The 18,995-nt window shown below is 44.1% G+C and overlaps 1 protein-coding gene across 1 annotated transcript in view; it reads left to right on the plus strand.

The window, feature by feature from the left end:
- The window catches only part of USP9X (ubiquitin specific peptidase 9 X-linked), a 654,895-nt gene that overhangs the window by 209,074 nt on the left and 426,826 nt on the right, over positions 1 to 18,995 (plus strand). The window lies entirely within an intron of this gene.

The following is an 18,995-nucleotide window of genomic DNA, read 5'->3' on the forward strand; positions in this document are numbered from 1 at the left end:
TCTGAAGACAGAAATAAAACCTTCTAACTATATTTAAAGAACCATGTTGTAGCCCAAATGATAAAGGAAGAAGGAGATGGCATTAGCTGGGCCAACTGGAATTTTGAGCCTATAAATGCTCACATAAAGCTGCTGGCAAGCAGTGATTGGTGCAGCTTGCAAAGTTTGTTGTATATACATGGCTCTGAACCAAAACCCCAAACCCAAAGACCCCATAACTTTGGGAAAGTTCTGATCTTGATTTGAATCTGGACTTAGCACTTGGGTACATTTTCAATGTGGAAATTGCATTTTGACTTGACTAAGTATCCTAAAGTTTGGTTGTGATCTGACTCTCTTTGATCTAGAAATTGGTCCTGAAAATTCAACAGGTGTTTTGTGCAAGAATTCACACGTGTGTAGGTGTGCGATATCTGATACTGTTTGATTTCATCCAGATTAGAAATATCATGATGGTCTTACCTGAGGTACTTGGGTACTTCTGGCATGATTCAAAAGTGGGAAGTAGAGAGGACTGTGAAAATTAAATTTAAAAAGTTAACCACACTTTCCAAACCTCAAAACAGTCAGATTTGGGGGTTTAGCTTAGGACTGGTTCTTATTTTATCCAAACTATTTGCTTATCCCTATTGGTAATCTTCTTTCTGCACTAATAGGTCAAATAGAAATTAGCGTGCTTTGTGTATGATAGATGGATAATTAGACTGAGAAACTGCAATTGCAGGGAATTTCCTGGTATTTTTAATTAAGGGCTCATGCCTGCAAGGCACTAAGCACTCTGGCCCAATCCAGCACAGCACTTACATGCATGCTTGAAGATCAACACATGAACAGTCCCACTGAAATCAATTGCAAAACTGAGCACTAAACATGCGTTAACAGCAGAGGTGGCTGACATAGTTCAGACCCAAACCTCCAGGCCAAACCCAATATAAATATTTTAGGTTCATAAAAATTGAGGTAACTTTTCCCTCCATTGATTTTCATTTTTGCACCTTCTGCGCTCTTGATCCAAAGAGTCCTGCGCTTTGTGAATTGGACAGTGCCCAATAACCGTGGGAACTGAAGATAACAATGTGCTAAAGTACTCGCTGCCAGAGTCAGACAGACACAAGGGACAAGAGACCACATTTTTCCTGACTTTTTCCAGCTGGTTCAGAGAATTCAGCTGAAATGCAGCCACTTTCTGAGAAACCAAGTGGAAATAGCTGCTACGGAGCTAGGCTGCCCCTCCTGCTCACATGGGAGACTTTCAACCAATCAAGGACATAGAAGAAATACCTAGTGACTTGCACCATGAAAAACTGAGGGCCAGATTCTCTGCTGTGCCAAAAGCATAGGAGAGAGAATGGACCATCAGAGAGCCCATGCTGATTCTTAAACTGTCTGGCCCTAGCAGGCTAAATTAGAGCAGGCTAGGGGGTGTTTCAATCTTACAACTAGCTATACAGGGTGACCAGGCGTCCAATTTTCGACAGGAACACCCGGTCGAAAAGGGATCCTGGCAGCTCCGGTCAGCACTGCTGACTGGGCCATTGACTGGCCTGTTGGCGGCGCTGCACAGAAGGGCTAGGCTAGCCTCCACACCACACGGCTCCCAGAAGCAGTAGCATGTCCCCCCTCCAGCTCCTAGGTGTAGGGGCAGGCAGAGGGCTCCATTGGCAGGGAACTGTGGCCAGTGGGAGCTGCGGGGGCGCCTGCAGATAGGGCAGCACACACAGCTGCCTGACCGCACCTCCACGTAGGAGCGAGAGGGGGGACATGCCTCTGCTTCTGAGAGCCGCTTGAGGTAAACGCCGCCCAAAGGCTGTATTCCCAACCCCCTCCCGTGCCTCAACCCTCTGCCCCAGCCCTGATCCTCCTCCCACTATCTGAACCCCCTCAATCCCAGCCAGGAGCATCCTCCTGCACCCCAAACTGCTCATCCCCAGCCCCACCCCAGAGTCCGCACCCCCAGCTGGAGCCCCAACCCGCTCCCACACCCCAGGCCCGAGCCAGCCCAGTGAAAATGAGCAAGTGAGTGAGGGTGGGGAGAGCGAGCGACAGAGGGAGGGGGGGATGGAGTGAGCAGGGGTGGGGCCTCATAGAAGGGGCAGGACATGGATGGGGCCTCCGAGGTGGGATGGGGCAAGGGTGTTCAGTTTTGTGCAAGTAGAAAGTTGGCAACCTTATAGCTATATGGTCCCTAAGGGACCAGTTGAGAATTGACATGGTGGAGTTCCACCCCCTTTCCAGCTCTTCCCAACATGGCCTCTATGCCAATGGCACCAGAACTGGGGAGGGGTGGTCAGGGGGACATGGCCCCCAACTTTTTAACATGGGCATAGGCATAATATGGGGGGGCAGGAGGTGGCGTTGCCTCCCCAAACTGCAAGCCTCAGGCATGTGCAGATTGGCGCCAGCAGAAGCTGTGCTTAGTAGTGGGGGAGCTGATTTCTTCACGCCTGCCAGAGGCTTGCAGTTTGCGGGGGCAACGCCACCCCCTATTCCCCAAATTATGCCCATGTTAAAAAGTGGGAAGGCGTGGCCCCCTTGGTCCCTGGTTTTGGTGCCGGTGATCCCCACATTTTTACAAAGGTTTGGGTATGCCAGGCAGAGGGGAGCAGTTGGTGTAAAAGCAGGCTTTTTTGTCTTTATGCCAGATGAGAATGCCTCTTTGCTAGACTGAGTGGCACAAAGGGGATGGATTGGGGCTGAGACTCAGCTCAGAGTCTTTACCACCCTGGACCTGACGTTGCAATATTGCCCATTCTAAGTATAAAGCATACTGCAAATACAGATGTAGAGGCAAATGTCACGGTCCAGAAAACACCCATATTTTAAAGCCGCCCACTGTAATTTCCCCCATGTGACCCATCCCAACAAACCAGGCTCAGACTTGAAAATACACTGTGAATAGCAGCTGGATAGGGCAACAAAGTTTGCAAAAAGCTTCTACAGGTGGCTTATGGACAAACCATTGCTGATTCTCACACACACACACGACTCAATCCAAGGATGACTCTGAGTATGGTTTGAGCCACACAGTTCACTATGCCCCATGAGGAGCAAGTATTGGGATGAAAACTACAGGTGATATATAATCAACAGTCAGTGAGGCTTCTGAAGGTGTGCAGATATCATTTATCTCACTGAAGCCCCTATCACATTATGATGGGCTGATTATAATTATATCAGCTGCACATGTCAGCTGGCACACAGAGCCTCTCCAGCTAGACTGACCTGCTGTCTTTTTCAGATCACTGAATTCATGCTGTAACCCAGAGGATTTTATTTAGAGGAAATCAACCTATTTCCCTTAGATCATCTTCTCCAAAGCATAGAAACACAGAAATTCTTTTGGAAGCAACACATTTCAAGGGCCTCTTTGTTAGGCCTGTTCATTCTAGCACACGCGACGTCCACCAGCACCTTGTAAAACTTTACTGGGCTTACTTGTTTTGTGTAAAGTGACACAACACAACTCTCCTTCATCTACTGCCTCCTTTGCCTGGCACTGAAATGGTCCTTAGGTTGATACTGAGCTGTGGAAAACCTCAATTACATTTGTGATTAGTTTGTTAGCTTTAAAAATGGGTTTTTTTCAGCTGCCTCTAATACTCTTGGATTGCATTAGTGAATTAGGTGCATAATTTTTCTGTGTAAATCCTGAAGCGATTCACTCTGTTGTAAGATTTGTGGGCATGTTTGTGGCATGGAAAGTTCTAGTCTGTGATTCAAATGCTGCCATCCAATTAGGCATAGACGTTTTCCTTTCAGTTTGGCAAAAACACCAGAATGATTTCCCAATGACACAGATGCTTTATCTGCACAGAAACCCTCCAGATGCTCACACTGTCACACAAGAAATTCTTGCCTGGTCCAGGCTGTTGAAGGCTGTCCAGCAATGCTCCACTGATCCCAAAAGCATTTACAAAACAAAGCCCAATCACATTCCCCAAAAGCAAAACAACATTTAAATAACATGAAAGTGGTGACACCAAGGGGGCTGAGAACATCTGGACCCTCAAATTCATGGACAATGAAGACCATTGGTGGGGGGAGGCTCTAAGAGTGCCAGATGTTTTAGAGTTTTTGCTGCTTTGTACTTAATTTCTGAGAAAAATAAGGATTTGTTTTGTTTTTGGAAGGAAAGCATTGTAAGGGCTTTCAGCCCCTGATCAAAGCCCATTGCAATCAAAGGGAGTGTTTTACTGAATGCACTGAGCTTTGGATCAGGCCCAAAGTCGGAAAAAGTATCCATGATAAAAAGTGTCTTTGGGAAAACAGACATTAAAGGGATGCTGTCAACTTAATTAAGACCCCAAATGCAGCACTGGGGGAGCAGGGGAATCTAAATCTCTACTTTCTACATTGGTTTTAACTTTCCTTGTAATCCTTTCTGTTTGCTTCAAGCATTTGTCACTGGTGTCCAGGACCCAAAGCCCGCAGGGTGGAATGTGTTCACGAACATACACGTGTGCGCATGCATATGGACACAGCATGCAAGGAACAGCCATCACAGAAGTAGCTACCTGAACAGAGTTCTGAGTCTCTCAAGTGCTCAACAACCAGACGGCAGGCCCCTTTGGGCAGCTGCCACCATGATGTCCCACAGTGAGATGAAGGGAAGAAGAAAATGCTGCCTGGACCCCTCCATGGTGATGTGAAGCAGCTGTTTCCAGGACCTCTGCAGGAGAGGAGGAAGAAACCACTGGAACACCCTGCAGTGGCAGAGAAAGAACCCCACATCTGTTCCTCTAAAGTCACCTCTCAGTGGAGGGGTGGGTCAGCCAGCCACGCCACCAAAGACCTCTTCAGCTACAGCTGGGGGACAATTTCCCTTCCCCACTTGCTGCTACTGCCAAAGGAAATGGTTTTGAAGCATCCCCAAAGCTTAAGATGGGAATTGATCAGGGATGGTTGCTTGCTGTGGGAAGGGAGTGAGCATGGGTGGCAATTGGTCAAACTATGCAAGGGAAGCAGTAGAAAGGGGCATTGGAAAATACAGGAGTTTTGTCTTCAGTTTATTTTCATTTTGGAGGGATTGAAAAGGAAATCGTTACTGACTGGGGCCCTGATTCAGCAAAGCACTTAAGCATGTGTTTAATTTAAAGCCTGGTCCCATGGATTTCAATATATGCTTAAAAGTTAAGCATGCACGCAAGTGCAGAGTCAGGGCTCGGAGGCTAAGTGGGAGTAGGAGTGAAACACTGGACCAAATCTAACCCTGATGCAACTCCACTGCTTGTACCAAGGCTGAATTTGACCCACAGGGTATAAATGTGAGGATTTTTTATTTAAAAATATTTAATAGTGATATAACATTAAACAGATTTATTTACTAGCATTCTCGTTGCAGCTTTTTATGCTTATGTATTACAATGATAACTGCCATATAAATGCTTAAAGAGCTCTTTCTGCATATTCCCACCTCCACAAAACACTGTTCCTTTAAGAGATGGAAAGAAAAGTTAGCTTCCAAACCAGAAGTAACAGAATTCTGCATTTGAAGATCGCATGGCTCCCAGGGCAATGTATATGCGTTGATACGAACTGGCTGTGACCAGAATACTAACAATACCAGTTTCACTTTAGACCAGGGATTCTCAAGACAAATTTTTTGGTGGCCTCAGAGTGCGGCCACCAACTTTTGCTGGTGGCCGCTCTCACACTTTTTCCTAAAATACTTAATTAGCTTTAGGAAAACCAAATAAATATGCACATATACATGTCCAAATAATAATTTATTTATTGCTACCTAGTAAGTCTGTTGTGAAAAGTGATATTAACCAACATACAAGTTTCACTGTTCACAGCAGACTTACTCAGCCCTGGCAAGCCTGGGGACAAATTAAGTCCTGGATGGAGGGTCAGGGAAGGAAGTGGGGGGCCAGGAGAGATGGGGGTAGGGGATTGGAGCCTGAAGCCCTGCAGCCAGAATGTGGGGCCTGCCACTGCACAGCCAGAGCCCAGGGCTGGAGCCTGAAGCCCTGCAGCCAGATCCTGCCTCCCTGCCATCCAGGGCTGAAGCCCAAAGCCTGACCCCACCGTTGCTGGGAAGATGGGAACCCCACCAGCTGCCTGCTCCTCCACCATTGTGCCCCAGGTGTCTCCAAAGGAGGGCAGGGCCAACCCCTGCTGGTGGCCCCAACAACCAACATCAAGGTGGTGCATCCAGACGCAAGAAGGAGGGACCGCTGCTTTGCCTTCCCTCCTCCAATCACAGCCAAGAGGCTGTGGCCACAAGAAAAGCTCCTGGTGGCTGTATTTGAGAAACACTGCTTTAGACCAAGCTCTCCTGGGCAGGATCCTTATGTTTTTGCATTTAGCGGTGCAGCCCCATGCACATATGTCACACTGTCGAAATAAATAGTAATTCTCATTAGTATCAGCAAAAACTGTTATAATGCTAATGAAAGACAAATCAGCAAACAGATTTTATTTTAATTTTGTACTGATTTCTTTAGTGATAAAGTAAAACATAAAACAGTTATTTCAGATTATGATTCTGAAGCTGACAGTGCCTCTTTATTTTACAAATACTGGGGTCATTCTGTTCCTTGTCTTGTTTCTGGAATGTATCATATGCAAACATATTCCTCTAATTAAGAAAGAGCATGATCTAATGAGAGAATTATCTAATGTGCTGGGTTCAGGGATGAGAGCCAGGAATTTCTGATTTCTACTCCATGATCTGACATGGTCAATGGCCAAATCTTCTCTGCCTTAGTTTCCTCATTTGCAAAATGGCAATAATAATACATACTTCACCTTCCTGGCAGGGGCGCTGTGTAGATCAGTTACTATTTGTTCAGTGCTTTGACCATGTGAAATGATACAAAAATGAAGTGTTATTTTATTAAATAATAGAAAAAAAATTCTTTAAATTTCATGTAACTGTATATGAAAATTATTTGCTTCAGGGAAGTTGTGTCTTGAACCAGATAGAACTTTTAGTACTTTGAAGAACTATATTGTGTGATAACTTTATGTTTTAACCTCCTCATTAATTGGTTTCTTAAGCCATGTCATTTGGTGTTAATGATGCAAACACTATTGTTTAATGCATTGATGCTGCCTGACACATTATTGTTCTGCTCTGTGAAATGGAAGCTTTTTAATACTTCTTCCTCTTTCTAAAATGTTATTATTTTATTTCTGATTACAAAAGTTTTACAAAAACCAGCTCTTTCAGAACACATAATTTCTAGATAAAATAAAATTATAACTATCTTTAAAAATCACTGCAGTGACCTAAACCTCTGAAGTAAGACTTTTCCAAGTTCTGGTATTTGGGAAAAGTACTGTCATTTATAATACTACAATATCCCTCTGTAACAACTATACACAGTACAGCTTGAAATGGTGTAACTGCCATGTCATCATATTGGAATGTAGCATTTGTTTATAAGGGACTGTTTCAGGCAGAAGCTCTGCAGTCAATCAGGGAAAGAGACAAAGCAGTTTTAGGCATAATACTGTTTTCCTTATTCAGATAAAGCCCCTTGTGCAATGTAAGAAAAAAAGTGACCCCTGCAATTCTTTACTTCTGTCATATGCCAATAGGAGCAGAGGCTGGAGCCGCGTTTTGTTCAGAGGGGAGCCAGTGTCCGTTATGCTCTGAGAAGCAACGGTTGCACCCTTGCTATGGCACTCACCTGAGAAGTGGCAGATCCCCATTCAAATCCCTTCCCATAGGACAGAGGAGGGACTTGAACCAGTGGTCTCCCACATCCTAGGTGAGTGCTCTAACCACCAGGCTAAAAAAGAAAACTGCCTTATTCCCCCTCCCCTGACTGTTCTATGTGGAGTTAGGTGGTGTCTGAGCTTCCCTACCAGATTGGGCCCTGCAAGCAAGTTTGGCCAAGGAACACCGATCTTTCACCACTTTGTGGTGCTCTAGCAGAGATAGGTGCTTCCTTGCAGCCTGGACTTAGGCACTTATCTCATTGGCATCTTCTATTGGCTAGCTTAGGCAGCTCCCCACCTAGAGTTCTGTCTTTTGTGGATCTCATTCTAACACTCGCCTCCCGCTCCCCCGGCCATTCACTGTAAAGGAACCTAGGTGTCTAACTCAGGCTTTGTGGATCACAGTGCTGTTCCTGACATTTTCTAAGCACCTACATCCCTTTGTGGATCCAGGCCTCAGCATTTTTTATTTATTTTTTTTGGAGAGGGGAAGCTTCGATGGATACAGGGTGCAAAGTAGGGAAACCATAAGGAAGTTCAAACGTTCAGCGTTTAATGTTCTCATAAAAACCTATGTAAGCCTTACAGAACTGTGGTCCCTTGCTCAGAGAATATGGGCCCAGGCTAACAACAAGAAGAAAGAAGCCTAATTTCATCAATGACTGGCTGAACCACACACAGACTTTGGATCCAAAGAGCTGAAGTTCATAGATATTCTTAGCCAAGATTTGGGTTCAGGCTCATTTCTAATGTTCATATATCCAAATGATGCTAGCCTACTACTTCACTTGTCAGCTATCTAAGTAGCTTCAATGAAATGCTGCAGCCTCCAGTCTTTTCTGAACAACACCAACTTTCTATAGCTAAGGAATGGTCTACCCCACTTAAGGTCATGTGGCTCATTCCATACCCACACTGACCCATGTCATCGCCTTTATGGCATTGTTCAGGGATAAACATTGCTCGTTCCGGATGCCCTTGACTAGATACTCATCTCTTCCCCCACTTCTGACTCAGTCTCCTCCGAGATTAGAATTCAGTTTCTTTCACTTCAAAGTGCCTCAACACAGTTATCCTAAATTTAACAATCTTCACATCTAATACAGAAGGAAAGCACAAAATGAAAGCCAGCTAATAAAACTACATTTAGTGGGTCCCTAGGAAAAGTGCCCTCAGCTGGCCCCAAAACTTAGTTATAGAATATTGGTTAAGTCAAGATGAAATCTTATATGGTAGAAAGACCTTTTAGTGGCTTGCGGCTGAATTCCTGTTTACGCTTCCAAAGGTTTGTGAGATGCATGGGAGCAGTTCATACAGAGCTATTGTTTCAGGTGGTTTATGTATGGTTAGGGTGACCAGATGTCTCGTTTTTTAGGGACTTTTTCTTATATAGGCGCCTATTGCCCCCCGTCCCGTTTTTCCAAGTTGCTATCTGGTCACCCTATGTATGGTTCATGATTTGAAGGTAATCACTGCAACTGCAAGGGTAAGAGCTGTCTGTAAAGTCTCAAATTCTAGCACTTCTCACATAAGAGGTGACTGTTCCAGGGTGATTTTCTGTGATTTATCACAGGAAACACATTTTAATTGTCTCTCCCCCCCAACCCAAAAAAAAAAAATTTGGTAACCTAAGCAGATTGACTTCTTACATTGCCTTTCTCAAACCAGTTTGGTTTTACTTAAGTATGTTCTCCCAGCCCACAACAGGTATCAATAACAGGCAAGACCCAGCGCGGAATGTAAATGCAAGTGGGCTGATTTACAGAAGTATTTAATACACACAAATTCCATCGAAAAACATGGGAATAGGAGATGCTCAACAACTTTGAAAAATCAGACTACTTTTATTTAAGTGACTAAATATGGATTTGGAGCCTGATTTTAAGCACCCAAATTTAAACATTTTGGCCTTAGCCTGGTCTACACTTAAGTGTTAGGTTGACCCAGCTACATCACTCAGGATGTGAAAAATCCACACTCCTGAGTAATACAGTTAAACTGACCTAATCCTTGGGGTAGACAGTGATAAGTCAACAGAAGAATTCTTCCATCTACCTAGCTACAGCCTCTTGGGGAAGCGGATTTCCTACGCTGACAGGAGAATTCCTCCCATTGTCGGAGGCAGTGTCTACACTGAAGCACTACAGCTGTGCTCCTTAGCCCTGAAGCCGTACTGCTGTAGCACTTCAAGTGTAGACAAGCCCTAAGTCTCTCACCTTTGCAGTTGCAGTGATTACCTTCAAAACATGCACCAGCTTGTGAGATTTTGCAGATTTTCTATACAATTTAGTCTAGCATCAATGTAGGCAGATTATAATAAAATAATAAACTGTTGGGAATAAGCTTTTACCTCTTATTAAAATGTAAGAGCTGGGTCAGGTAGGATAGGAAACAAATTTATAACTCCCCATAGAAATTCTGTAGATTGGAGGGAAGGGAAACCCTGAAGATTTCTCCAAAAGTACCTGCAAATTTCCATCTGCCTTAGCTCTGGCTCAGATTCAGTCATCACCTAGGCAGCTCTAGGCCAATGTTTACTGTACACAATAAAAAAAGCTGTAGTGGGCCAGAACTGGAACCTGAAAGGGAAGGATAGCTAATAAAGTGAAATGCTGATCTGGATTGTTTTGGTTTAATTTAACCTTTGGTGGGGGACTGCAGAGGGGAATGTCCATCTGCAGAGAATGCAGCTCTATTTCAGACCATAAGATGGCGCTAGAGGAGTGCTCTGTATATAGCGAAACCAATTTAAAATGTCTAATCAAGGAATGGGGAACTGTTTCTTGTCTCTCTGCCTTGTGACACCCTGCACAAGCCACGTTTGCTTTGCCTATTCCTCAGGGCTTGTTTGCTTAACTCATCAAGAATGTTTTGAAATGGTTTGTTCATTATATTTTAATTCAGCTAAAATTAGCATGCATCACATAGAAATCTGAATTACTTTCCAGGCAGTGTTGGATAAAAACTTGTGTGTTGTGTGTTCTGTGATGTTTGAGTACTGTTTGTATTAATAGTTATGACAATTGTTCAATGTTAGGGTTAAGTTATGTCCTTTTGGACATTTTCACGCGCTTTGCGCTAAGGGCGGAAAAAGCTGACAGACTCTCGCGTGAAATCCAGTTCCACTTGGAGCCGCTGTGGAACTCTGGCGCCCTGGTGCTTGTAAAAAGGATTCCACGATTGTTAGCTGTTGCTGTCCATCTGAGAGGCAGCCGAGTGTCTTTGCGCGGCGATGGACCAAGAGACCAGCGTTGTCGAGGAGGGCCTATACCATATAATTGAACTTATCTGTCCGGTATCCTGTATATCCAGAGTCACTAATTTACCTGGTTCCAGATCCAGTCCGATCCTGTGTTCCTCTTGCCTCGGTCTGAAATCAGTCGGCAGGCGATTTGAGGTCCCAGGCCCTCCAAACACCAGCTACGAAAGAAACAGCATTTTAACATCATCTGCCCAGAAGCCTCTGACAGAGTAGAATATTGGGGTATTTTGCTTTCCTTTATTTTACTTGTTACCACGTGAGGAGTATTTGGGGCCCAGGTTTAATACCCATAGAGGCAACCACAACTGCTTATCTGTTTACGGTTAATAGTTTTCCCCTTTTCTATCTTTGTTGCTATTCCCAAATAAACTGTTTGTGTTTTCGAAGAGCTTTGTTTCTCTCCTCTTCTTTCTCTGCATACACGTACATAGGTGGGAGGAGTGGACCAGATAAATTCTTCACAGGTGACAGACCCTGGGTGCCGGTGAAAAAGACCTGTCTACTGTAATTGGGGGTTTCTCCCTTTTATTTCACCACCTCTCTTATCACCGTTACAGCAGAGACACAGGAAAAATGTATGTTTTTTTAAATTTAATTCATTATTATCACCGCCTTCTACACACGCAACTTGTATGCCTTTAACTATACCAGCATAGTTAAAGGAAGAACAACTCCTCAGGTGTGGATACAGTTATAACAGTAGAGCTTATTCCTGTGTGGGAACTGCGAACAACCAGTATAACTGCCCACACTTGGGGTTGTACTGGTATACCTATATATATATATAAAATCACACCCCTAACATAGTTATACTCATACAAAAACTGGGTATAAACCAGGTGTACCAGGTATACACCATCAAATTAGGCCTGAATAAAGACTGGGAGTGGTTGGATCATTATAAAGCCTAATTTCCCCCATACTAATTTCCCCCTACCGTTACTCACACCTTCTTGTCAACTGTTTGAAATGGGCCACTCTCATTACCACTACAAAAGTGATTTTTCCTCCCTTGGTATCCTATTGTTAATTGAATTGTCTTGTTAGAATGACCTCCCACTTGGTAAGGCAACTCCCATCTTTTCATGTGCTGGGTATTTATACCTGCTATTGTATTTCCACTCCATGCAGATGATGAAGCAGGTTCTAGCCCATGAAAGCTTATGCCCAAATAAATCTGTTTGTCTCTAAGGTGCCACAAGGACTCCTCGTTGTTTTTGCTGATATGATTAACATGGCTACCACTCTGAAACCTGTCATTCAAAGATGGTAATTACTCTGGATTGCAACTTGCTTGACTTTGAAGCTGTGAATCTTTAGCTAGATAAAATGGAGTTATTTCTTACACACATAATAAAAAAATCCTATTTTTAATTGTTATTAATAACCACCAGAATGATGAATTATACCCCAAAAATTATTAGAATGTGGAAAAATGTTTGAAACACTTTTCTAAACTTCAAAGACAATCATTCAAGTGAGATTAACGAGGAAAAGAGGCATGAGGTCTGGTGGCTAGGGGCGGGTCCTGGGGTTGGAGTCCAAGATCCCAAAGTTCAAGTCCTGACTCTGCCACTGACTTCCTGTGTGATCTTGGGCAAGTCACTTCCCCTTGCTGAGCCACCTCCCCTCAGTTTATCTGCCTTCTCTGTAAACTCTTCAAGACAGGCACTGTAGCTTACTACAGGTATGTAAAGTGTCTAGACAGTGGGGCTCTGATGTTAGTTGGGGCTTCTAGATTCTACCATAATCTAAATAAATAAAACCTGGTGTGGGGGAAGGGTAATAAACATGCGGCACCAGTGGTCAGGCTAAAATAATACTCCCGCCATTGCTATATTTGACTAATGTACAGAATCTTTATTAATGTCTATGTGTATAGCAGCTGATCCTAAAAATTAGAGACTTTTCCTATATGAATGATGGCTCTCAATGTGGTTCAGATTAGAAGGCTAGTAGTCTCCAAGATTCGAAAGCCACTTAGAGGCTGGCTGGGGAAGGAGTAAAAGCACAGTGTACCTCCCTCCCTAGGTGCTGAAAGCATCTGTCTGCTGTTTAGATAGAAGAGCACCTGAGTTAACCTAACACACAGGTCTCCAAAGCACTAAGCTCTGAAGTAGTCTGGGGCTAGCCCAGTAATACGTTTATCTGAGGCCTCTGGCAGTTATTTGAGCTGTCTTTGATTAGCTCAGTCTAGGAGCCCAGCTTTGCAGACAGAAATGAGACTATTTCTGCTCACATAAAGAAGCTGCAAACAAGGGTCGGATACTTAGAAACACAGGCAGTTCAATGCCAGGGCTGACAACTTTTCACACTGGACCTGTCTGTCACATTGTAAATACTGTAAATCCCTAAAGCAGGCACACATGCCTCGAAATGATTGTCCTTCTGACGAGTCTCTCTGTATGTCAGCAGTCTGAAGGCTAATAATAGAGCAAGGCTCTGGAACTTGCCCAGTCTCTTGACACAGTAGGAAAGGAGTTGTCAGCCCTCACTGGTTGAAGCACACTTTCTATTAGTGCATCAAAAAATGTCAGAAACTACAGTGGAAGCATCACAGAAATCCACTCAGAGTGTTTACTGTTTCATTTTAAAATTCCATATTTATTCTTTCTGCAGATTCCAGATAAATTCTCTATGTGCTGTAAGCCCTAATAGTATCTCTCATTAAATGGACTTTTGGTGTTTACAATGAGGGTCTGGCACCTGTTAGGTTAATAGTGTTGTCCAGTGGTTAGAGCAGGGAATTAGGAGTCAGGACTCCTTCTAGGGTCCAATATTTCACCACTGTGGCAGCAGAATAAGGCCCCTGGATTCTGTCACTAGCTGTGCTAAAAATTCATAAAAGCCCAGTCTATTTTAGGTTTCTAGCTCACGAAAGCTTCTGCTCAAATAAACTGGTTAGTCTCTAAGGTGCCACAAGGACTCCTTTTCAGTCTACTTTAGGAAATCTATCCACTTCTCACAACAGGCAAAGCTGATGCAGTGCTGAAAACAGATAAGTGCAAGTATAGATGGGACCCCACTATGTTCAGCACCATTTCAGAAACTGTGATTGAGTCTATAACGCTAACTACAGTTTAGGCCTCTCTATACTTACAGTTGCAGCACAGTTAGTAGCAGTCCAGCTGCACCACTTGCTAACATGCTTGTCATCAATTGGCTAGTGGCTTTTAGCAAGTCACTTAAATTCCTGAGCCCCATACACTAAGCCCTGATCTACACTACAAATTTAGAGCCGTATAAATACATCACTCTGGGGTGTGGCCACACCCCTAAGCAATACAGCTATACCTACCTAACTCTCAGTATAGCAAGTGCTATGGCAAGGGGAGGGCTTCTATTTTACTAGCTACTGCCTCTCAGGGAGGTGGAGTGCCTATGCCAGGAGGTACACTGCTGCAGCACTTTCAGTGTGGACAAGCCCTAAGCTTTTTCTTATGATCCATCACTGCACTACCATCATTTTATCTTCACTGATGACAATGCTAGTAGAGACAGGGCTCCAGACAGCTGCAACATTTTAAGCACCACATTATCTAATCTAGCGCAGGGCAAGTCTGCAGAACATGGTGCTTAAAATGCTGGTGGTCACTAGTTCTCCTACACTTACTAGAGGCACCGACTTTCTGAGTTCCCAGGGGTGCTCAACCCCGCTCTGCCCCCAGCTCCACCCCCACTCCACCTCTTCCTCCAAGCGCCCACCCCTGCTCCGCCTCTTCCCACCCCACCTCTTCCTGCCCCATTCCACCCCCTCCTCCTGCCCACCGCTGAACAGCTGATCGCAGCAGGGGGGAGGCACTGGGAGGGAGCGGGAGGAGCTGATCAGTGGGTCCCGCTGGTGGATACACCCATTGTATTTTTCCCATGGGTCCTGCAGCCCTGGAGCACTCATGGAGTTGGCACCTATGGCTCTTACTACCATTAGTGGAACTGAAACAGTAGTACAATGGCAGGAGATTTTAGAAAACAAATCCTTATAGAGACAAAGTCCATGTTACCTCATTTTTGGCCTACCCTAAGCAGCAAATTACAATATAGTCTGTTTCATCAGACAGTTTTAAGACTTGGAGGTTTTGCCACAAGAGACTGAATACAGGATGAAAAAATTCACTCTCATAGAAGCACAACTTGGATCCTAACCAAGATCCCAGAGAAAAGGTTAAGAGTTTTCCCCCTCTGTACATTTACGGTATTATTGTCCTATACTGGGCTTCACTGACAAACAGACTCCCACTGGGCAGGGCAAACTGGTGTAAAGGGTTAGCAAAAGTTCAATTTCATAGCACAGTTTCTGCTAAGATATTTTCCATGGAAGAAAAACAGATGAGAGCGAACCAGAACACAAGAGCAAGACACAGCGAGTGGAACAGAAAGTTCTTTTACAAACCATATTCCTGTTGGGATTTGTGGAGGAAAACAAACCCAAACAACAAAACAGAAGAAACAACATAAAAGAGGCAAGAACTGCCAGCTACGGGCCCTTGTTCTCCTTCCTATTTCCAGCAGTAGGATAGCAAGTTACAGAATTACCAACATTAACCAGGGAAAACATCATTAACCGGCCCCAAAAAATCAGGAAGTTGGGATTCTTTTTATTCAATATCTTCATAAATGATCTGGAGGATGGTGTGGATTGCACTCTCAGCAAATTTGCAGATGATACTAAACTGGGAGGAGTGGTAGATACGCTGGAGGGCAGGGATAGGATACAGAAGGACCTAGACAAATTGGAGGATTGGGCCAAAAGGAATCTGATGAGGTTCAATAAGGATAAGTGCAGGGTCCTGCACTTAGGACGGAAGAACCCAATGCACAGCTACAGACTAGGGACCGAATGGCTAGGCAGCAGTTCTGCGGAAAGGGACCTAGGGGTGACAGTGGACGAGAAGCTGGATATGAGTCAGCAGTGTGCCCTTGTTGCCAAGAAGGCCAATGGCATTTTGGGATGTATAAGTAGGGGCATAGCGAGCAGATCGAGGGACGTGATCGTTCCCCTCTATTCGACATTGGTGAGGCCTCATCTGGAGTACTGTGTCCAGTTTTGGGCCCCACACTACAAGAAGGATGTGGATAAATTGGAGAGAGTCCAGCAAAGGGCAACAAAAATGATTAGGGGACTGGAACACATGAGTTATGAGGAGAGGCTGAGGGAGCTGGGATTGTTTAGCCTGCAGAAGAGAAGAATGAGGGGGGATTTGATAGCTGCTTTCAACTACCTGAAAGGGGGTTCCAAAGAGGATGGCTCTAGACTGTTCTCAATGGTAGCAGATGACAGAACGAGGAGTAATGGTCTCAAGTTGCAGTGGGGGAGGTTTAGATTGGATATTAGGAAAAACTTTTTCACTAAGAGGGTGGTGAAACACTGGAATGCGTTACCTAGGGAGGTGGTAGAATCTCCTTCCTTAGAGGTTTTTAAGGTCAGGCTTGACAAAGCCCTGGCTGGGATGATTTAACTGGGAATTGGTCCTGCTTTGAGCAGGGGGTTGGACTAGATGACCTTCTGGGGTCCCTTCCAACCCTAATATTCTATGATTCTATGATTTTCCTGCTGGGTTTTGAGCCTCCAGAGTTCACATTTTCAAGATTTGCTCTGCAACCATAAGGGCCTGAAACTTTTTAAAAAAATATATATATATAAGTGAAAGCTGAGATGTGTTTGCCCTGTTGTTGTAGCCATGTTGGTCCCAGGCTGTAAGAGAGACAAGGTGAGTGAGGCAATATCTTTTACTGGACAACTTCTGTTGCTGAGAGAGGTAAATTTTTGAACCACACAGAGTTGTTCTTCAGGCTGAGATTTTTATGTATTAACATGACTTCAGGAGCTGGGGCTTTAAGCAAAACACCAAGTGTTGTGAGACACCTATACAATTGCAAGCTGACAACACAACTTATGTAGATATATGACAAAGACAAAAGTGATAACAGTCACAGGACAGCCTCATTCTGATCCTTGAGACAACATCTCCCCCCCCACCACACTCACGTAACAGGAGCGAAGGACTCTTGATTTAGATTAAATGCAAAAGTACTACTTTTTTCTAACATACCCCTGCCCCCAATCACAAACTTCTTTTCCCTTGTGCTTCCTTCCATGTTGCCCCTTACACTTGGAACACCTATTCTCATACCCCAAGCACCCTCTGATTTGTAGCACTCCTCAAAAGTCAGCTCATTAAGCCATCCTTCCTGCCCTATGCTCATTATCACCCCTTTCTTGAGCCATTGTCCTGTGGTTGTCTACTTTAGATTACAAGCTCCTCAGTGCAAGAAACTTATCTAGGTAAAATACTCTGACACCCCTATATTAAAAGACTACAGTTGCAAAGTCAAGCACTCAAAAATTAGGACATGCCAGAATTAAGGTGGCACAGGCAACCTTAATTCAACCCACTTATGCATTTGTACTAGGATACAATTCGCAAAAAGAAAAGGAGTACTTGTGGCACCTTAGAGACTAACCAATTTATTTGAGCATAAGCTTTCGTGAGCTACAGCTCACTTCATCGGATACAATTATTAGTTACATGATCATGAACTATTTTTTCCACAGGACTCCTTCCTTATTCAGTGCCCAGGATGAATGGGGCTCACTGAACGAGCTGTGATTCAATATTTTGTTTTATCTTCATTGCTCAATGGGTGGCCCCAGGCCACGTTTACTGCACACTGTTCAAATGCTGCTGTGAAGACAGAATTATTAACTTCCTCCTAGAAATTTCTATGGTGCCCATCACTGTGGTGTATCAGGCCTTCATGAACATCAATAATTTATTTTCACAGCACCTCTGTGAAGTGATATTGTTATTCTGAGACACAGAGATTAACATCAAATGTCCAATAATTTGGGGTGTTTGATTTGAGGGCCTGACTTGTCAGAGCACTCAGCATTATGCAGCATTTAAATGTTCAAAGCACAGCTCCCACAGATCTTAATTGCAGCTGAGAGCGATCAACACTTTTTCAGATCTGGAACACACAATTAGTGGCCACCTATGAAAGGTTTGGTGTAAGTGACTTACCCTTCATCACACAGCAACTCTGTGATACAGATAGGGATAGAATCCAGTTCTCCAGGGCAGTATTGAATTGCCTTAACCATGAGACCCTCCTTCTCTTCCTGTGATCCCATCTCACTCACTACACACCTTCCAACTACTGCAACAAATGAGGCAAGAATCCTACAGACAACCAGCCTCCTTGGCTACATGACCCTGATTCAAACCCAGGGCATGTCTCCCGTGGCAGCGTGGTGCCTCACTGAAGTCACTAGAGCATCAGTTAGGCACAGAAGCCTATTGCACATCTATCACTACAGAGTCAAAGCCCCAGCATGTCCTGGGTCCAGTGTTGTCCATGTATTTAAAGGGGGGGGGGGGAAGACTGTTCGAATTTACAGGGGGGTGAGGGCCCAGGATGAAACTGTGAGGGTGAAGGTGGGCTGTATGGGGAAAAAAAACTGGAAAAAAAGGTTTGACAGAACACTCATGGTTTAAAATCATCACATAAATTAAAGTTGGCTATTCAAGCCTTGTATGAAGCCCTAGATCGACATCCTTCTTGGCCTCTTGTTGTGATTTTGCACAACTCTGTTAATGAACTTCTCAATGCAGTGCATTCATCTTTGGTGGCTTCTCATATGTACAGTACTTCCAGTCCTTCAATTGATATGCTCATTAGTTCAGTCACATGACCGGGGAGAAAGAGTACGAAGACATTAAATTTATGGCTTTTTTTAAATGTCTCTTGAATATTCTGCAGCTCGTACTAGCACTAGCTGAAGTAGATGGCCTCTGCAGTGTGCATAGGAAAGATTAGGGTTACACTTTTCTCTGAGCAAAACTTGTACTCCACTATGTCTTCCAGAGAAGTTGTAGGTCCATCAAATGCACAACCAGCCATCTCTTTGGGGTTCAATTTACAAGCATTTAACTCTTTTAATATATCACAGATACAGCTTATGTGTCTTTTATAACCTGAACATCTAGACTGTATCTACTGGCCTACCACTGACATCAAGATAACGTACACAATGACTTGATACTTGATGCCTATTTGCATT

Source organism: Lepidochelys kempii, chromosome 1 (genome assembly GCF_965140285.1).
Source record: "Lepidochelys kempii isolate rLepKem1 chromosome 1, rLepKem1.hap1, whole genome shotgun sequence".
Classification (NCBI taxonomy): Eukaryota; Metazoa; Chordata; order Testudines; family Cheloniidae; genus Lepidochelys; species Lepidochelys kempii.